The sequence below is a fragment of the Ambystoma mexicanum genome, chromosome 12 (assembly GCF_040938575.1).
Source record: "Ambystoma mexicanum isolate Mex_15411 chromosome 12, UKY_AmexF1_1, whole genome shotgun sequence".
NCBI classification, from domain to species: Eukaryota; Metazoa; Chordata; class Amphibia; order Caudata; family Ambystomatidae; genus Ambystoma; species Ambystoma mexicanum.
In genome coordinates this window covers 380,851,876-380,874,931 of record NC_090936.1, presented here as the reverse complement: position 1 = coordinate 380,874,931, position 23,056 = coordinate 380,851,876, and positions in this window count along the sequence as shown.

The following is a 23,056-nucleotide window of genomic DNA, read 5'->3' as shown; positions in this document are numbered from 1 at the left end:
GCATTTCTCTTGTATCTCCCCAATGCACGGTTTACATAATACTCGTGAAGCATGTCAAAAAGAGTTCTCTTTGTGGGGAGCATCACAGGAAAATCTACCTCAGTGGAAATAAGCAAACCAAGAGTATTTCCTGTAGTAGTAGAAATCAAAGTAGTCTCTATCTCAGTAGGAGCGTCAATATAATGAGGAATGCTAAACAGGAGAAACATCACACAAAGAATAGTTGCATATACATATATCACAAACCAATTTATTAACCCCCACCACTTGTGGCATTTTGGAATTGGTTGGGCTTGCTCATTCCTCAAAATCGTAAATGTAAAAAAGTGTGAATATCAACGTCTCTTCTGACAAGAGCAGGATAAGCATGAAGGATAAATACAAAAACATCTGTCTGTGAACATCTCTGTTTGTTAGGACAATAGATTCAACCAAATAGAAACTCAGTGAGAAAGAAGTCTGGAAATTGCTTGTGTTTCCAATCGTCAAATTCAAATTCAAGAGCAGGCATATTTGTGACACACCAATAACTTTCTAAAGTCCAATTTCCAAATATTTCCTGTGACTCTGAACAAAGAACTGCTATACTATCTATAAGGAGTGTCCCGGGTAAGTCACAGGTGAGTCACAGTCCAAAAGCAAATCTGCATTTATATCAGCTGGTTGCCTTATCATCCTTCTTCTTTGTCATCAATTGAGTCTGCACATGCTGAAATTCTTCTTCTTGTCTTGCTTCTAAATTGACAGCTGGGGGTGGTGTGGTCTCGCTGGTGTGTACCTTCATGTTGTTTCCCTGCTGAGAGAGTGACATTGTCTACAAATGAAGGGGCCATTAATTCTCGGCCACTTCCGAGTGAAGTTTCTGATTAGCACCAACAAATAGTCTAGGTGCTGATAGTAATTCAAGAGGTCCATTTGCTGAATGGTCTTCATCTGTGCTCTGAGACCGACCCCCATAACGCTTGAGTTGATCTGAAATGAGAGAGATGCATGTCAAATAATTGTGCATCTCATCACCTAACAGTTTTGCAGTACTCTGGGCATTACTTCTACTCCTCGATGGATGTGTGAGAGGCATTCTCATTCGCTTCCCTGTTACTAGTCCATGGGGTGTGAGGTGATGGTCCGACCCAGGCTGATTCATTATGGCATATAAAGCTAAGTGCAAGCAATCTAGCCATCCCTTTTTCAACATTAGATTAAGTTTAGCAATTCTTTTTTAAGGAGGCTGTTGAGTCTCTCACATATCCCGTTCACTTGTGGGTGATAAGCAGAAGAAAACTTGTGCTTAATGCTTAACAATAGTCCTATCTATTCTAACACTTCATTGACAAAATGTGGTCCATTATCGCATCTCAGCACTTCACACAAAGCCCGTCTTGGGAAGACTTGACATACTATAAACTTTGCTGTGCAAGTGGCATCAGGGTATATACATGGACCTGCCCTGGAGCACCTGGAGAAGGGACACACCACCACTAGTAGATACCTGTATCCATTACACACCTGCAGCATATCAACATAGTGAGTATGTAAATGCTGAAAAGGACCATTTGGTCAAGGAATTACTCCTCTAATTGTTCTCAGTGTATTTCCATTGGTAAACTTTTGACATAAAATGCAGTTTACTTCATAAAATTCAACGTGTTCTAACACGTTTGGAACAAGCTAGTCTCATGCAATTGTTGCAGCAAGACTCTCCCTAGTAATATGGACGGGGTATGCAACTGTTTTAGTGCAATCTTTAATAATGCTACGGCATTACTGGCCTTCCAGTGCTATCCTGTCACCATAATGCTTCTATGGGGGATAAAGAACACCCCCTTTGTTTCCATAATTCATGCTCTTCCTGTTGTGCACTTCCCTGAAACTCGATCAATTGGGCTTTTGGCAAATGATTAAACCCTTCTTGTATTACCATAATTGTCATTAGATTCTCTTCAACATTTGGAGCACCAAAGCCTGAGATATCTGATGAATATGCAGCCCTTTTGGCTTCTGCATCTGTGGCTTCATTCCCGCAAGAAATGAAATCTGTTTGCCAAGTATGCACAGCATATTTAGCTATCGGTATGGCAACTGGGAGTTGTAGTGCCTTAATAAGCCTGTCCAATAAGGATGCTTGCTGCACTGAAGTGCAGTCCTCTCAGAGGTAGCCCCTCCTTTTCCAAATGCTAGCCCTGCGTGTACGGTTGACGTCACGTAGATGTAGTCACTGTACACATCACTTCCTGTCATTCGTGTTTCTCGAGCATGACAATAAGCACTACCAATTCTGCCGATTGTGCCAAAAAGTGAGACGGTAGACTTGCACTTTCTACAACCACAAATTCACCATTTGCTCTATGGCTCACTACAGCTGTGCCAGAATGCCTTTCTCTACTTGTCTGATCAATTTACGAAGAACCATCAATAAAGAGAATTTCCCCTTCTGACAATGCATTTTCCTTTACGCACGGTATACCATCATAGAATACAACATAGTTTGCACAGTCATGCACATGATCACTCTCTGCCGCTGGCTCAGCTACAAATGTGGCTAGATTGACTGTTTTACATCTGACAATTTTGATCATTGGGTTCAAAATTATTACTTCATCAACAGAAGATCTCTGAGATGTCAATGTGCTCTTAGGTTTCTCTAAAATGGCAAACAAAGCATGTTCCACAAAAAGAGTCATAGAGCTGCCCATCACAATGCTTGTAGACTTGTCAATTGCGAACGTGGCACCTGCCAATGTCTGTTCGCACGGAAAGTGTCCTTTCATAACTGGATCTAGAATCCCACTGTAATACGCTAGAGGTTTATGCCCAAATGTGGTCCTCTGTGTAAGTACTGCAGTCATGACTGTCCCATTCGTGTGCAAAAATAAGAAAAACTCCTCAGCATAATTGGGAATTCCTAAAACAGGAGCTGTGCAAATTGCTTTCTTCAGCTCCTCAAACGCTTCCTCCATCTCCTCAGTTCATTCTATGTTAACCTTATTCACCTGTGCTTTCTTTGAAGCCTGCAAACGTGGTCCTGTGTACGAACTGTAGTCAAACTTAATTACATAGTTCCAAAAACGGTAGCATCTCTTTTACTGTATGTTGTTTTCATAATCGCCTCAGCCGTTTCAGGTGTCACTTTCTTTCCTTCATGCAAAATCAATTTCCCTATGTATAACACCTCTTCTTGACAATACTGCAGCTTCTATTTGTCTACCTTGTATACCTTATTTGCTAGAGCAGTCATTAACTCAATCGAGTCCTGTCTGCACTCATCTTCTGTAGTACTACAAATTAGAATGTCATCTATGTATTGTATCACAGTACCTTTCAAATCAATATTACTAAGTCCATCTGTAGGACCCTGTTAAAGATGATAGAGGCTTGCAGTACCCTTGGGGCAGCCTAGTATGTTTAAAATGATTCTGGCAGAACATAAATGAAGTCAAGTCTTGTGAGTCCTTGTGCAACGGGATTGAGAAAAACGCAATTTTTCAAATCAATCACCGTGAAATATCGTGCTTCCACTGGGATACTGCATAGTATCGTCTCTGAGTTAGGAACTAAAGGAAACTCTGCCTCTACAATCTGGTTAATCGGTCTCATATCCTGTATGAATCTTCACCACCCGCCATTTGATTTTTTCACAGGATACAACGTGGTGTTACACAATGATTCTGATGGCACCAGAATACTTTGTTTCATCAGTGCTGAAATAGTGTTGAAGATACCCTCATCGGCCTCTCAAGACATGGGGTACTGTTTTGCTCGAGGTAAAATCGCTGCTGGCTTCAGATTTATTTTGACCTCTCCTATTCCCTTCAATAGTCATACATCATAAGGGCCTGTGGCCCATAGGATGCTGGGCACCTTCTCCAAGTCTTCATTAAAAAATGCTGGATGCTGCCACATTATTACCATTCTCTCTTATCTTTTTTGATCCAGTATGTGATGCTCATAAAGAACACCACTTTATCATCTTTTGAGTCATCTCTGAACATATCATCATTAGTAATGTCAGTCAACCTGTATCCTTCTTCGAGAGCTCTCACTGTCCTCCATGGTCTACCCTCGTCATCTGTACCTTCAAGTATCGCCACTTCCCTTCATACTATGGCTGCTTCCAATTCTATAGGGTAATCTGTCCCCCCTCTTCATCCATAGGTATCTGTGGTCTAAACAAGAATTCATCTGATATCCTCATAGTTTTCCCCACTAAGCCATGTAGCCATGTCAATAGAATGCTCATCCCATAAAGAAAAACCTCTGGCTCCACTCGTACACCTCGTAGAGCCACTTGCCCTGTAAATGCCAGCATAAATTCACCCACATTCATGTAGTGTATTCCAGGAGTGGAATACACTATCCCTTTGTCCGTAAAAGAAATTGTTAAGTTTTGTCATCAAATCTCTTCCCAAAATGTTAACTGGTGTCTGTTGTGAATACAATAATGGAACAGACATCTCACATCTCCTATAGACGCTGGTAATTCATCAGTAAAAGGAACTCGACTTGTATCTCCAGACAACCCTTGAGCATTCATGGCGACTCCCGACATTGGATGTTTTCCTTCTCGTATACACAAACGAGTAGCCCCAGTGTCTATTAAAAAAGAAAAAGATGTGTCTGCTATTGTCACATCGACCCTTGGTTCCTCTTGGGGGTTTGGTGTCAAAGACAGTACTGAACAGATCAAGTCTCCCTGTGAGCTGTCCTATTGTTGGTACATTCATACCCCTGTACCTGTGAAGGGATTCCCTCTCGCCACAGTGGCGCCTCCTATTCCAGAAGGCAATAGTTGTCCCGCGTTTGCATACTGCTGTGACTGCATAGGTGGATGTTGTGACTTCCCTTGCAGTGGATTCCTTTGCACTTTCTGTGGTTGCTGTGTCTGTTGTATTTGCGGCACTTGTGTCTTATACAGTGTTTTATCTTGGGCAAACCCTTCCCTAGTTTGTGTGCTATGTGGTGGAGGATAAGCTGTCCCCCGCCCTCTTGAGAATTTGCCATTCTGTACATTCCGTTGGCTCCAACATACACATGCAATGTGTCCGTCATTCTACAAGTCCAACATACAGGAGGAGCCCGCATGACTAGTCCCCCTTGGTTGAACCCTTCTTGAGCATTCTGATTCTCTTTTTGTGTATTCGGAAACCAGAACACACACTAATGCACTCTACATCGTATTGAGCAAAAATGGATTCACACTCTTAATACAGTCCGTAAGGGACTGAATGTTTCAGTGGAGTGGAATAACCTGGTTATAAGGAATTTAGTTCTAATTTGATATGTTGGGTCACCAATAACATGCAGTGAGTGGTGGCATATCTGTGGCATACTCTATATTGTTTTATTCACAATGTTATGTCCGCATCAACTTAGCGAATTGATGTTTGGGTAATATGTGGAACGAGACAGTAGTCATTCATATTGAACACACATATGAATATGCAATTATGTCATTAAGAGACCTATATCTGTTGTTAACGAGGTAATATAGTGTTGTTTTAATGTCTACTCTTATATAGGACTATAGAGGGCATTTGAGTGAGTTCTGTTAAAATATCCTTAACAACTGCCACCATATGTATTTTACATAAACCATGTTTGCTGCTAACGAGGTAATGGAGTGTTATTCTAATATCTAAATCTACACAAGATTGTAGAGTGCATTAGTGTGTGTTCTGGTTGAAGAATCCTTGGCAACTGCTATCATTTGTATTCTGTAGTAACTGCCATTATCTGTACTTCTCGGCTATGCATGAAGTAAAGTGCAGTGCCGATCTTCATGCTTATTTTGGCCTCTGGACCCAGTTCCTCAAATCAGGGAGTGAAGCTAAATACGCCATCATCTTAAGCCCTTATTATGTGGCTTCTTTCCACATTCTATAAAAAAAAAAATTCATTTGAGGTGCCCACAAATCTTTGTCTAAAAATCGGGGACGGGTTCATCAACCTGAACACAAGAGACTGCCTCATGGCCTTTTTTTCCCTTTTTTAATTAAATCAATTTTTCTTCATTATCTTTTTTAATCAAATCATTTTTTTGTGCCATTTAGTCCTTTGAATGCCGCGGCACTGACGAATGGATACTATATCCCTTTTTGGTCCGTTTTTTGTGTCTTCGGCATTTATTTAATAAACAGTCCTTCGACTATGTCTAGTCTGTATGGATGTGTTGCCGATGCTGAGACAGAGTACACGGCTTCTGTTGTGCATTTACCCCGAACAAAGGAGGCTGCAGTCTCCGAGACGAGGTAAGCTCTGATCTCGAGCGAGCGCGACCTTGAGATGTGTTCCAGGCCCCGCTAGATACTTTGTTAATATAGTCGTCGAGGGTACGCACAATGCTGCACTTTTAAGACAACCACATGGGATTTAGTGGGGTTTCCATTTGCCTTCATAGGTCTCCATGAGTTCTTTCCAATACACGGCATGCGGCACGCCGCATTGCACACAACTGAACAATCATAACTGTTCCTTTTCTTAACAGTTAGACATGCTTATACCGTTATACATTTTATCATTTTAAACGGCATTTCAAATGGGAATTGGTGCTTACATTTGGTTACAGGGGTAGCATAGGAGTGTAGTGGCTAGTGGCTGCATCCTACACTTTATGTGTAAATATGTTTTCCACCCCCCGTGTTCAAGGGTTTATTTTTAAGGCACCAATATTATGTTTTCTGTTTTTAGCCTCGGGGCTGGCTGATTGATTAAGTGCCAGTAGGAAGACTTGGTTCTGACTATGCGGGTCCGAGAGCTTGGGTGAATCGCCTTTTTCAGAGGATCTCCAATCTGCACCATCCGTGCTTGTAAGTGTTATAATCTTTTCTATATACTATGTATATACAAGGGCCTGTACTTCAAGTATACTTATGTATAATGTAGTGGCAGTTTCCCACTGGTTTTTTCACGTTTATGTAGTTATTGTCAAGAACACTGAGGTGTGTTTCTGTTGGTTCCACAGGTACAGCATATATACTGTTGCAAGTGGAGGATTTATTTCTGCTGTCCCGTTCAACTTCCCTGAAGTTGGAATCAGGGGGTGATTAGGGATCCTTTGTGTTGATTACATTCTTGCACACTATGACACTATGAGTCGCTGATATTAAGAAATAGGGATGACACCATGTTTTTATGATTTGTTTAGATGTAATACAGGCCCACATACACTGAGAATAGGGCGGAGGACCACCTCCAAGCCCTACGTCCTGAAGAAGGTCTCTGACCGAAACACGTGTCGATGTTTTTGTTGTGGGAAGATATCTGGCCAAATTGTGGCAGTAGATATAGAACGACACCTGATATCAGGGACTGGGTCACTGTCTTTTGTAATAATCGAAGGAGACTTTGCGGAATAATATTCCAAATGTTTTGTGATGTACCAAATATTTGGTTGTTTCTTATATTTGAATGCTGAATGAGTCCGGTATGTGGTTGTGAATGATGATATGTATTAAGTGTTTTTTATTGACTTTTATGATATTAAGATGAACTTTTCTGGTGATAAGGTTACCAAATAAAATTTGATATGTACTAAAATCTAATTCAGTGTCATCCCATTCTACTGATCCACTTTTGGATATCTTTATACTTTACCTGAAGGATCAGGTACTTGAGCGCAGGTCTAACCCTTTATTTTTCCTTTTGGTAATGTCTTACATAAATGCATCAGAGGAGTGATATCTCCCATTGTGACGAGTCTCAATTGAATGTCAATACTTACCAGTTTTTATAAAATACCTCTACCAAAAACCACACATATGAGATTGCTCCAACAATCACTGCTCAAACCTCTATTTTTTCAATATTCTATGTCTACCTCTGGATTGCTGCCAACCACTTCCCTAGATAGATGGTATAACTCCTTGACTTTTATCTTAATTCTTTCCAACATATATCCTTTTAAACACCTTTCCTTCACACAAATACACAGACAGTATAGTCGACTTTACACATGGTGATCATCCCGTTTTCCTCTTTGCCCCTAATCACTACTCTGATCACAGAGTTTAGCTCATCTCCTTAGATGAACCTGTTCATACGTAGCTTAAGGACTGCCAATGGGCTGTGAGACGACCTCTGCTAGACCCCCTTGGGTTAGGACTCTCGGGCGCTATCTCTCTCTTTAATCTCTACACAATATTGCTTGTTACTCCCATTACTTTAGAATTACCACAACCCCATCCCCTTAGCTTGCCATTCCCCTGAGCGTACCCACCATTGCTCTTTTGACACAAGGCTCTTAGAATCACCTCCTCCTCCAACCAACTACTTTCGCCTTCCATCCACAAAGCGCCTGTGGAAACCAGGTAGGCATTTCATCAAAGAGGGACCCTGCCCACTGTCTCAATTTTCTTGCAAGATTTCTATTCGGCCACACTTCACAGGAAACCCTGCGATTTTCCGGCTAGATGACCGATCGTCCAAAATACTAGAGTTACTTAATCGATGGGTCTAACCACCCTACCACTGCTACCAAGTGAGTTTATGGCCCTTAAATAAGTACCATATTGTGCATTAGATTGGATGCAGAATAACAGTTACAACAAATACTCAAACTGACTCAGGAAGTTGGCAAAGTCCCATTCGACTGTTTTAATATCAATTGCCTGAAACAGGGAGTTACAACGGACATCAACAGACGTCGCACAGCATATCTCTCAAAGCATTTCATAAAAGATTATATTTATATAGTAAATATTTGTCATACATGACGTCATACTACGTGGAAAACAAGAAAAACCTACGGGGAGTTGTGGTTGGTTCAAAGGGAACATTTAAGTATACTTTCGATACAGGAACGGTTTGTGATTGGGTCTCTACAGTCAGGTGGACAAATCATGCCCACCCCTTTTACAAGTCATCTTCAACAGTTATTTGACACAAAGCTCATCATTGGCTGTCAAACTATAAGGCTCTTCATTATATAGCCTTCTATGATTGGTTGGCACTCCTGTGCCCTTCTGGAACATTCGGCTTACTAGCAACATGTAAGCTGACCCCAGTGTCAGTGGGTGGACTTTGATCGTGTCTCCCCACCCAATTAGCCCAACATCTCTCATCATCCATGCATTCTGCCATGGAGATTGACTTTGAACTTGGCCTTGTAAAGTATCCTTGCCCCTGGGAATATATGGGAGTGTGAGCACACGCTATCTTAAGTCTAGAGCTTCATGTCCAACTTCTATTTCCATCCACAGTCCACACAACAGGAGACCGCGGTCGGCTCATTTTCTAACATTTAATTGTATTTAATGAATAAAGCTTGGCACTCATAGGGCCTAATTCACAGAACATTTTCTGTGAATTAGGCCCTATGTCCTATATCAATGTACAGAACATTTTCTAATGGGGTTTTGCCATTATACAACGCTTCTGTGAATTAAGCCCTTAGTGTTCTTTTTTTGCACCTTAACAAGGAATAACTCAGCTTCTCACGCTCACTGTTCTTCAAGGATAGATAACCAGTTCTTGGCTGCTCCAGCCTTTGACACCAGTCGAGACAGTGTTTCTCTGTCTTTCCTTGGTTCCAGCTGCTTTCTTGCTGCGACACAACTTTCAGCCATCCTCTCCATGGGCTTAAGCTTACTAAAATTGTGACAAAACAGTCGAGATTCTAAATAGCGGCGACACCACCTGCAGTCTATTCACTACAGATAGCCAGCTTCTAAGATTACTTAGTCTACTTTTGCTGCTCCATCTGTACATTTATGAAACGGCTTGTATTCCCTTCAGTGCTCTTCACACGTGCAATCTTCACCTCACATATGAAAGTTTACTCGATTCTTTACTTTGTCCTCGAATTCCATAAAGTCTATACATCCTCTTCTTCAGCCATTCTTCTCAGTGCATCAAGCTCAACTCTTGTGACATCACCAATTTCTCTTTTTTTCATCTTAATGTTCCTTCGAGGACATCTTTCAAGAGATTTTCATCTCTATGTGGATACGTCAGATAGGGTTTTCTTAGTGGGTACCTTTTCTCAAAAACTCTCAGCGGAATAGGGACACCTGCTGGTGTAATGCATGGCACGATTTACGGCCTCCAGCATGTAGGTAGGAGGGGGTGGAGACTGCAGAGACATTCGGCTACTCCTCTACACTCCCACACCCAACCTGTGTACTTTTCAGATCATAAAAAGTGCTTGTTCCTAAAGAATTTAGGAACTCCCGTCCCCTGCACACTGTCTGATATCTGCAAAGCAGATCAATAACTTTCGTGTTTTTTTGTTTTACTAAATTTCATAACACACAGTTCAATAGACAATTAAATAGGTGGAGCAGTCACAATGAATAACAAGCTCACAAAATGTATATAGACAACAAACATGATATTTATTGTACAATATCTCTGGGCCCGACACGTTTCGAGCATAAACTCTTCTTCAAGGGCAAAAACATATTTCACAATTCATAATTCAATTTCTAGAAAAAAGTAGAGAAGGGTACAACTTAGTATTTTGCATATAATTCAATTATTCATAAAAACTTTCAAAACATTAAATCATAGATGTAGTTTGAAACATTGTCAAGAGATGTCTGGCATAGTACCTAGTAGCTCGGTTTAGTATAAGTCCAGTCAGATAAGTAGTATCTCTAACCAACACAAAAAGGATATATAATTTGTGGGAAAATGACAAGCTACTCTATTTGCAAAAAAACAAAAAAACAAAAAATTAAAAAAATAAAAAAATTATACACAACTATGGCATAATCCATGCATATAGGTAATGTGCCACTTACCAACTATGGAGTAGGCATAGTTGCAAAAACATATACGATGTCCATGGATAGCGGGTGCTTTAGACAGGTAGCGTGTGTATCCACACTAAGTAAGAAATCTGAAAAGTCAATAGTATACTTAAGATGCAAGTATAGGTAAAAGTAACGGTAACAGAGTTTCATCAACACTTACATTAGTTTCCCAAAAGGATTCCGGCTAGCGGTACATGGACTGAGTCAAAAGGGACAAGCAGTTCGCGCTAGTACATAGATCTGTATAGAAGTAAAGGAAAAAGTAGGAGGAGGTAAATAATAGTAAAAAAGTTCCAGGTCTCGAGAGTGTCAGTGGACCCATAGATCACTTTCTAGATACAGTGTGAATCCTTCAGCAAGCGAATCATGGTGAACCTCATCCCGAACAAAGAGGATGTTGTTCGTTCATGATTCTGCTCTTATGTACTGAAAGTACTGCTGACGTATGAATGAGCATGCGTCAGCAGTAGTTTCAGCACATAAGAGCAGAATCATGAACGAACAACATCCTCTTTGCTCGGAATGAGGTTCGCCATGATTCGCTCGCTGAAGGATTCACACTGTATCTAGTAAGTGATCTATGGGTCCACTGACACTCTCAAGACCTGGAACTTGTTTACTATTATTTACCTCCTCCTACTTTTTCCTTTACTTCTATACAGATCTATGTACTAGCGCGAACTGCTTGTCCCTTTTGACTCAGTCCACGTACCGCTAGCCGGAATCCTTTTGGGAAACTAATGTAAGTGTTGATGAAACTCTGTTACCGTTACTTTTACCTAAACTTGCATCTTAAGTATACTATTGACTTTTCACATTTCTTATTTAGTGTGGATACACACGCTACCTCTCTAAAGCACCCGCTATCCATGGACATCGTATATGTTTTTGCAACTATGCCTACTCCATAGTTGGTAAGTGGCACACTACCTATATGCATGGATTATGCCATAATTGTATATAATTTTTTTAATTTTTTCATTTTTTGTTTTTTTGTTTTTTTGAAAATACAGTAGCTTGTCATTTTCCCACATATTATATATCCGTTTTGTGTTGGTTAGAGATACTACTTATCTGACTGGACTTATACTAAACCAAGCTACTAGGTACTATCCCAGACATCTCTTGACAATGTTTCAAACTACAGCTATGATTTAATGTTTTGAAAGTTTGTATGAATAATTGAATTATATGCAAAATACTAAGTTGTACCCTTCTCTACCTTTTTCTAGAAATTGAATTATGAATTGTGAAATGTGTTTTTGCCCCTGAAGAAGAGTTTATACTCGAAACGCGTCGGGCCCAGAGATATTGTACAATAAATATCATGTTTGTTGTCTATATAAATTTTGTGAGCTTGATATTCATTGTGACTGCTCCACCTATTTAATTGTCTATTGAACTGTGTGTTATGAAATTTAGTAAAACAAAAAAAGACGAAAATTATTGATCTGCTTTGCAGATATCAGACAGTGTGCAGGGGACGGGAGTTCCTAAATTCTTTAGGAACAACCACTTTTTGTCCTCCATTTTCCCAACCTAGATGCCAAGGTTGAGTCTTTTCTCCCCCGCACCTCAAATTATCTCTAATTCTATAAAGGTTACTCTAAAATACCCTAATACTCTTTTGTTAAATCATAGGTGTGCCCCGTGTTGTGCTCATCTTCTTATACCTTTCAGATCATGCAGTGGTGGTGTTTGTATTGATTGGGGGGATGGCCCCAAAAAACAGCTCATGGTGACTGAACTCTATGTTAAAGGAGCACCATGACTCTGACTCCTTTATGAGGGACAAGAACGATGACTAAACACCTTCAATGCTCCAGTGCCATACAATGAAAACAGTTTTGAGAAGCCATATAATTTCCTGCGCAATGTACTCCACATCAGGGGAGGCACTTAGTATCTTTTTTTTAAATAAATTCTTCTTAACTCCCCAGAAACCAAACTTAAAGGGAGGGGGGACCTGGACAGAGTCCTCAAGAACAGCATCAGGGACAGTAGAAAACAAGTAGGCAGATAACTAGAGGACAAAGTAGAGAGGTGCCTAAGGGACATGCATCGCATCAAAGGTATTATGAACAAGGGAAGAAAGCAGGGAAACATCTTGCCCACCAAATTGAGAAATGAGAAAGTACTGCTAAATGATCACACCTGACAGAAAGTAATTGACACAAAGCACATCAACTCATTTGCAAACTACTAAACACAAATTTATATGTTAATAGGGATACCTGGAGGATGTATCAGTAATCTACTACTTCCTATAGGGAATAAAACTATCTGACGTAATTTCAGAATAGGGAAAAGAATTGACAGCCCCGTTCATGAAAGAAGAACGTGAATTCTCTAATCCCAGAAAATGCTTCAGAGCTGGAGGGATAGTCAGTGTCTGGGATTTTCCAAAAAACGCCAACCAGTTCTAGCACCTCTTCTTTTAAGAATGTTAGCTTGCCTTGGGAACAGAGAAACCAAATGGTCAAAGTATGCTGCACACAACCATTACAGTCTTTCCTAAACCTCAAAAACCCATGCATAACTACTCACTGCACAGACCCATCACCCTGTCTAATCTCGCCTATAAAATATATGTTAACCATATTTGAACTTGTCTTAACAAACTCATTATGGCCTTGATCCATGCAGACAAAACAGGCTTTAAGAGAGGTAGGATGGGATGTAACAATATCTGTTGACTGCTAGCAGCTCAATCTCTATCTACTTCCACATCCAAGCAGGCCTTGGTTCTAACCCTGGATGAGGAAAAAGCTTTTGGCAAAAAAGGATGGCCACTTATTTGACCACGCTCAAGAATACAATTCCATCACCAGTATTACACAACTGAATAGAGAACTGCCATACAAAGTGAGAGTTGATAGCATTCTTTCAAGGGAGCTTGCTTGGACTGAAGAGAAGGATATGACAGGGGTATGCCCTGTCACCCTCCTATTTACAAACCAGTAGCTGAAGTCGTTAGGAGCAACCCTGCTTTTTCAGGCATAATAAAGCATGGTGTTGACAACAAGATCTTTCTTTTTGCAGACAACACTCTCCTTTACGTCTATAAAACACAGACCACCCATCCAACACTAAACGAGATATGGAAAGGCCAAAGATTGTGTAGAGGAGCAGTTACATCTCTCGGCAGGAAATCCAACCCCCCATCTCCTATATGTTGGAAGTCTGAGATTATGCCATGTTTGACACCAGCAGTTGTGCCAGAACTGCAGTGTATATTCAAAAGAAGATACCCATTCAGACAACCCTATCAAATGTATCCCCGAAGAGATCAAAATCTGAGGGAGGAACTCCCTGAAGGAATATGAAAAAGAGCAAAGAGAGGAACTAGTGATGTCACAAAAGACATGTGCGACATCTCGAGATACTGGCTGAAGATGATGCATGCATCCTATAAGAAACTAATAACGAAGTAAATAATCGTGTGAACTCTAAAATATGAAAAAGAAGATTACACATGCACGAAGTGCTGCAAAGAATCAACCATTCAATAATTGTACGGATGCTGAAATGCAAGGTAGATTAAGTCACCATAGAAGCTGGCTATATGTAGTGAATAGAATGCCGGCTGAGCCGCCAGTGTACAGGAGCTGTACACTGTTTTCATGAATTTAGTAAGCCAGGACCCATGAAGAGAAAAGGCGAGGATTGTGTTGCAGCAAGAATATGATGAAATCATGCAGCTGCATGGTGAGGCGGTCTGGCCTCGTATCAAAACTGAAGCAGCCAAGGTTGGTTACCTATTCTTGAAAGGAGTGAATGTGAGAAGGATGAATCATCTATTGTTAAGGTGCAAAGAAAGAACACCAAGGGTGCCAAGTTTTATTCATTTAAGACATTTAAAAACCTGCAAAATGGACAGAATCGTGGTCTCCTGTCACATGAAGCAAGGATGAAAATAGAGTTGAACTTGGAGTCCTAGAACCACTATGGTGAGTGCCTGCACTCCCATGTATTCCCAGAGACAAGGATACTTTGCAAGTCCAAGTTCAAATACAATCTTCATGGCAGACGGCTTGGGTGATGAGGAATGTTGGGTTTATTGGGTGGGGAGGTAAAGTCAGGCCCACCTCCATGCACCTGGGTCTGGGCTTATGTGCTTCTAAGTGAACCGAATGTTCCAGACATGGCACAAGCGTGCCAACCAATTGAAGAGGTCCGTATAATGAAGGACCTTATTGTTTGGAGACCAATTGAAAACTGTTAAGATTACCTGTTTTAGAGGTAGGCATATATTGTCCACCTGACAGTAGGCAGCCAATCACCATCCCAGTCCCTATGTAATGTGTACTTAGATGTTCCCCTTAACACAATTACAATTCCTAGTAGGTTTTTCGTTATTTGCCACGTAGTATTACGTCACCTCTGACATATTTTTTGTATAAAATGTATGTTTTATTAGAAGATCACCGAGAGAAAATTGAGCGAACGTCCATTAATGTTCGTTGTAACTCCCTGTTTTAGATAATTCTTAATAAAACAGTATCTTTGCCATCTTCCTAGGTTGGTTCAGATATTTGGGCTCAGAGTTATTCTGCAAACCCATCCATTGTATGCATGTTATAGGGCCCTAAACTCAATTGTAAACTCAATAGAATTAAAAATAGGCCAGTGCGGCGGGGATATACCACAAGGGTAAGAGAGATTTGGACACACTTAGGGTGAACTCAGCGATCCCCAGTATAACATATCTGGGGACCAAGATTTAAAAGACAAAATCACTGGATGAAGAATGATACCACACTTCTAGAAAAGATCAGGCGAGACTTGGAGTATTAGAATCTTCTGCCGCTATCTACTAGAGGACACATGGAAGTAATCAAAATGAACATCTTACCAAAACGTCTCTATCTCTTCCCATGCCTACCCATCCAACTTTCTCCTAAGGATGGACAGGAACTTGGCAGGCCAATATTGAATATTATCTGGGCAGGGAAGAAACTTAGAATGAACCATAATATATTATATTATTATAAGAAAATAAGCAGACTATCTTTTCCAGACTTCATAATATACTTCGGAGCGGCCCAATTCTACCACATCACCACATAGATTGAGGAAAAAGAAGAGACACAAGCATGGATGAGATGTGCTTCACGATATTACAGTTTTACCCTTTTGCGAAATTAACTGAAGAATGCAAAACACTGCACATTAGACTTTATAATAACATGTGATCTGTGATCAGAGAATGTTGAAATACTATCTATAAGGGAAAGCTAGAATTGCAAAGCCCTAATCGTAGCTCTGTTACAAAAAGCGCCTTGATTTCCAACTGTGCCTCAGCAAGTATTGAACACAGGTAGATTTCTATCTCCTGCCACAAAGCACATGTCAAAGGACCTCAATACAATTCTAACGATTTCTAAAGCATATATCATTTTAATACAATACTGGTGTGTGAAGTTGGCTATTTAGCCATCATTTACACATTTCAACTCTGGTGCTCAGCAGTAAAGGCCTCTTGGTAGAAATAGTGGTGTCACGCTTCTATAAAGCCAAGTTAGTGCTATAATAGAAAGATGGCGTTTCTGCCCCGAAAGGCTGTTCGGAGGACATTAACATTATGGTTCCACCTGAAATACGGGTGCATAGCTACGAGTCCCAGAGTTGGAGAGCATTTCAATGCAAACACTTGTCCAGCTTCTTTGATATCATGGCTGTAAGTAGCAAATTGAAAGGACCACCAAGCGGTGGGCCTGCTGGGCGTCCTGTCAGGTGAGAGGGCCCTGGGCCACATCCTTTGATCTTCTGTCAATGTGCAGTCATTCAATGATATGTTAGAAGTAAAATCGGAGAAATTACGGCAAGGGGGACTGAGCGCTCCCAGCTCCCATTGATATTTGGGACCCTGCTTCGGCACGTGAACACTACATCTTGAGGTAGAGCAACCATGTGGCAGAGACTAGACCCATTCCTAAATGCGATTTGGTGGTCTCAAAATGTACACTGTTCCTGACATGGAGTGACATGCTGTGATCTTTAGGCCATTTGCATCATGTTTAAAATTGTGAAAACGATTTACTCCAAAAATACAGTGTAAATGTGTTTGCTCCATAATGTACTTTAATAAAACTTTTATATAAACTTAACGACCGAGGGGAAGGGTCATGATCTGTCACCTCCACCCCAGGCCATAAGTTGGGTAAGAGTTCTTATCCCAAGTGAAAATAACCCCTCCCAAGGTCTATAAGGTTATTAGCACATTGGAGTTCGTGTTCTAAGGAGGCTAACGTTAATGGAAGGTCTAAATGCCTTTTGTAAGGCTTTTACACCTCCCATTAACGTCACCCCCACCCCCATTTTCATTCAGTTCTATGTCAGAGAGGAAGGGCAGAACACAACTTGCATTTCCGCTGCCTTTCTCCCTCTTCACCATACAAATGCTCCAGCATTTGCACCGCCATGGATTTTCAGGCCGACGCAAATACTGGAGATCCCTATGGGGTACTCTGGCTTTATGCATAAAGCTGGCAGACCCCATATGGATCCATTGTAAGTGCTGCCTAACATGCTCTAAAGGCAGGCAGTGTATACAATTCTAATTAAACCCTGCCGGACATGGATGCGCACATGTCGGGCAAGGTTTTATTGTGACTGTGATTGTGATCGCCACTTGCAATCCGAACATGCCAGGCAAAGTTTACTCACTTTGCTTGGTGGAGTGCAAAAGTGCAGGGCAACAGGCAGCATACACACATATACATTGCCTTTTGCCCTGCACCTTTGCCCTCCATCGTGCAAATTATGAAAAGCTGGCAGCGGAGAGCCATTTATGTTGCAGTGTAACGTAATGCCCCCCCCCCACCACTGTAAAATTACGATTAGGAGCAAAATGAGCTCCAAAGTAGTAATAGGAATACATGTGTGGGAGTTTTTGTGGTGAAGTAAAAATGTTACTTTAAAGTAAATAGACAAATTGAGTTAGTAAGTTAAATGAGTTTTTATGTTGTAGACTTTAAATAAGGTTGTCTTCATAAGTTAGGCATTTAAATATCAAACATGCTTATACTGGAGTGGGTTTAAAATGAGCATTCATTAGATGTCATGTAGAAGTAAACCATTTTTCTATAAGAAAGTGAATTTTCCCCCCCTAGTTTTAGCTTTGTCTATTTTGTGTTAAACAGGATGTTGCAGCAAACAAAGTTCCTCCTAGAGAGGAAATGTCTTGTTGAAAAAGATCTTGACTGGAAATTACATTGATGTTTTCCTGATTGCTTTTCAGACCGAATGTTCAGAATGCAGTCAATACCTGTAGTTATTGACTGCATACTGAACATTCCGATTGGCTCAGAGGAGGTCATTAATGATCTCCATGTGCTCACGTAGTTTAAGTTTAAAATAATGTTTTACTCAAACAAATGGATCCCACAAAGGACAGACTGGAATGTATCGGGCAGTCTTGTGTGAAGTTCTTGTAGCACTTGAAGGATGTCAATAGCTGATTATCTCTGGCAAATTCTGCATTTGGTCTCTGCCGCTCCCTTTACCTTCCGCCCTGGACTATGTCATTTGGCTTCTCTGCAGGCCAATTGTCTGAAGTCTGCACTGCAAGGCACTGACACCTCGTTCTGGAGCCTGGCGTGCTGCATGCATCTGTAGAACAAGACAAACAGGGAGTCCACGAGCTTATTATCGCATTCCTGAGGTAGGCCGCTTGGAAAGGCGCACGCAGTGTGCACCCCACCTCCCCACCCAGCCCCATTATCATACCGAAAGAAACTGCTTGGCATCTGTTTTTGTTTGTGGTTGTTCTGGTGATGTTTGGCTGTGTGGTGTGTGCAGTACAAGTCTCTGGAAAGATGATTCACGTCATCTTTCCGAGCTGAGGTCAGATGCGGTCGTTTGATGTGCTGCACGCTGTGGCGCTGCTGCTGTTCACAGACAATTATCAGTGCACTTTGCTATGGCACGTCCTTGTCTTCTCTCCAGAACAACGAGCTTTCTTGCTTTTTATTGAAAGGCATTCCTTGTGCAGACATTTCAAATCATATCAATTATTTCCTGAGGTGGCACTTTCAATTCTTTGGTGGCGCCACCGGCACTTAACCACTACAGGGCACCCAATGATTTGAGACCACCAGTTTTCTATTGTCGGTTTCACTACAATTATTAATTTGTCTTCTAGGTGATCCAGCTATTAAACAGTGACAATATAACTTTAGTTTGGATCTTAAAAGCCCTTTTTCCACGGGCCACCATGCCCCTCTATATATTCCCAATTTTATGGACCAGCTTCCTAGTTGTTAAGTGCCAGACATCTGCTGCCTGTCCGGGAACGCCAATGTGGCAATTTGCAGAACCCACCATCCTGACTCTGTCATTGTCCTTTGTGTTTATTTTATTATTATTATTTTTTTTATTTCTATAGCGCCGCAGCCCGCGGGCATCAGGGCGCATTACAGACAGACAAGGACAGGACATAAAGAGACAGGACATCATAGTATCAGTATGATAGAATTGGAAATGAATGGTTCATCTTAGGTGGTCATTTGAACAGTGAGGTTTTCAGTCTTTTTCTGAACTGTAAATAGTTGGATTCCAGTCTCAGGTGACTTGGGAGGTCGTTCCACTTGGTGACTGTTTAGAGGGGAAGGCCCTAGCGAGTCCATTGTTTTTTTTAGAATGGCTGACTTTCACTAGACCTTGGTTCTTTGACCTAAAGGTGCAGCTTGGTTCATAAGACGTGATTTGACTTTTAAGGTAAGCAGGAGCTGAGCCAAAAATGCAATGGTGCACAGTGGACAGTGATTTAAAGATGATGTGGTCTTCTAGGGCTAACCAGGGGAGAGACCTTCTGTCTCCAGTGATATGTTCTCTTCTAGATCTCCCTGAAATGGTCCTGACCCCATTATTCTGAATAACTTGGCATTGTTTAATGCATTTGCTACTGGCCCCCAGCATCAGCGAGTTCCCGTAATTCAGCCTTGACAAGATCGTGGCTCTGGCAATGGTGGAGCTGTTCTGTGTAGTTACATGTATCACTCCTGGCTCAACAGGCCACCTGAACGGTTTCCTTTCTGATCACCCTGTAAACCCGCTGCTGTCCCGTCCGCTCTCCCGTAACACCTAAAGCAAATGTGTCAATGGTGCCCTAGCCTATATACTTATCTCTGACGCTCAAAGAGGACTACACCTGTCATGATTGCACACCTTAGGTAGTCTGTTATTGTAATGCAAGTACACGTGTACAGATGACACTGAGTACACTGATGCAGCACATGCAGGATCATAAGTAGGGATATGCAAGTAGAAGACCAGGGGAACATACACCCGCACCCTCCCTCTCAAACAGGCCCACCACTAACAGTCACTCTTAAAACACACAGCAGATGCACACACTCAGCCTTCCAGGAAATACTTGATGACATCACATGCACACAGCCAGCAGGCAAGAAAGGAAACTCTAATCCTAACAACTGTCCTCACCTTAAAGCTGCATGTCTTCTGCTCTGGTAGCAGGCAGGGAGAGGGGTGGACTCCTTCCTGCCTGTGGGCTGGCATGATTCCCCCATTCCCATTTTTGCAACAGGCCTGCCCTTGTCCTTTCTGCAGGCTCTGGCCAATGGGCTATTCAAGTCTCACCTTGAGACAAATCTAACTGTACATTGTATTCATGCTTCAATATCTATGATGGTTGAGATGGACGAAAGAAGCACCCGTCTATGCTGAGGGTCCACAGAGCTACTCTCATTTTGATAGTTTCAATGAGACTCTCACCAAGTCTAAAAGGCACGCACGGTGATGTGTAAAACCAGGATCTGAATTTCAGAGATCCAGGTTTAGCAACAATTCCCAGTTATGATCAAGCATTAGACCAGCCTAAAATGATGCACATTTACCCAACATAGCCTAGCACAAACTGAGCTAGTGCTGAGTCGTTAGATGCAGATCCATGCACTAAAACCCTATCGGCACACTTATGTTTGAAAGAAATTGAAAGGGAGGACAGGCTCATGGAACACTGGTGTGTGTTCTGGAATGGCACTGAGTGCAAAATAAATCGAACTAACCTGGTTGGAAAAGAACTGGAATTGCCCCTTTTGGGTCATTCCTCATGGGCCAGCATGCTATGTAAATGCCCAGCCCCCATACACAATGGGATCTTCACCATCATCTAACGTGCCTTCTCTGCTCGGGCACGACTTGAGACTTAACCCAATAACTACATCTCAACCCACTGAGCACTCCTCACTAGGCAGCCAGCTGGATTTGCAATCAGATCCTACATAGGTAGTCTCAAACGTGTGTGCCCTGTTACTTCAACATGATATGTAAGGAACATCTCTTAAGCCCCACTAGTGATGAGAGGAATGCCGAAGGGGCCACCAAGTGATATTGTTGAAGCTGTACAAAAAATTTGAGGAAATACAATATAATAAATACATGTTGACTAGGCGGCGTTGATGGGACTGAAAGCAGGCTTAATGCATATGCTGTGTGGGAAGAGGGATGGGGGCAGATATGATGCCCTCACATTAAATATCCATAGAACCCATCCTTCCAAAGTTGTAATGAGGGTCCTCTGACAGTGAAAGGTGGCTTGAACTTTCAATTGAAAGCATTGGTCTGGAGTCTTTTTTCAGAATGTCACTTTGTGAAATAATCATGTCTAAAGATGAGAGTGAAATGTTGACCAGACTCTTCAAATAAGGGTAACCTGAGAGCTACTTTTAAGTGTGTATGTATAGGCAGGCACTCCCAACTCTCTCACCACATGCTGCTTTGCAGTTCTTTCTTTCTGGTTCTGGGGATTTCTTAAAGGAACTTGTTGTGGTTCTATAAATAAAACTGACAAGGTATGGTATGCCATGTGGGTATACCACCATAGCCGCTGTGATGATTGAACAGCAATGAACTATAGTGCTTCCATTCACCTTTGTTAAGGGATAAAGCTGGAAAAAAGCACTGGGGATAAGGAAATATGTACGCCATTGACTTCTGCCACGAGCTTACTCATAAAATTCAAAGCCTCGTCGGTTAGTATTTCCTTGGGAAAGCTGACCCTGGAGAAATACGGTAGGAGGTGTTTGAGGATTTGCTCTGTGGTATTATTTCACTTTGGAAATGCTTCGGGATATCGGGTTGCATAGTCCAGAATTACAAGGACATATTTGTTGCCTAGCCTGGATGTTTCTAGAGGTCCAATTATGTCCATCCCGATTCTTGAAAAAGGGACTTCTGTGGTTGGGGCAGGTAATGGGATGTCAATGCTGGTCTTTTGGCATATTTTGCATGTCTGTATATAGCTCTTTATATTGGCATGAATACCTGGCCAGTAAAACTTCCCTCAAATATGTGCCTGGGTTTTAGACTGCCCTAAACGCCCCCCGGTGAGGTGGGAATGCGCAATCTCCAGCACAACCTTTCGGTGGCTCTTGGGTATTACCAACTGTGTTTTACTAGGCCTTCCATAGATGTCTCTTTTCTATAAGTAATCCTTGTTTTAAGAAGAAAAAGGGGCTTCCTTTATTTAAACATTCACTTTCCGGAATAGCTTGTAGGAAAGCTTCAGCAAGAGCTGTATCATTTCACTGGCCGAAGGCTAGGCCGCGATAGATGGTTGGCTCTTCTCCCTTCCTTTCTTTGATGTTTAAAAGTTTATCAGCTTCCCCAAAGCCTAAGCTACCCCTTTCTCTTTTGTCTGGTTCACTTTCTTTACATTGAGGAAATAGAGCCCTTTCCAAAATACCTTAGGCTATTTTATCTCCACAACGTACTTCAAAGGGGATGTCACCATTATTTTGTTAGAGAACCTTTACATCTACCCGGAAGTCGGGATTGATGAAGCCTGATAAAACATCTATTTCTAACTTGCACGCTAGGCCAGATTTAGGGGCCAATCTTATATAACACCCCAGAGGGTTTATTAAAACCAAGTTTGTAGGAATCATTCCTCTTTTCCTAGGGGGGATAATAGCTTCCCTACTGCTACAGATATCAAACCCTATAGATTCCTTGGTGGCAATGTAAGGGTTAGAATCTCTCTGACTAAGTTTTTGAAATTGTAGGGTTCCCCAATTAGTTTCAATTGAGTCACATCCCACCTCTCACACCACATATAAGGAACTCATGGTGGCAACAGTAGAGACAGACACAAGTGATCAGAGTTCAAGGGTGTTTATTAAACTGTATAATGGGTGAGATAAACTATTAACCTAAATCTAAGATGGGAGCAAGCTACGGCCATCAAATAATGAAAAAGCAGTCCTAGTGGCGTCTTGTCAAATAAAAGGGGCCTATCCTAAAAAAAACTATTGCCAATCCATACAACTAAGTTACAAAATATT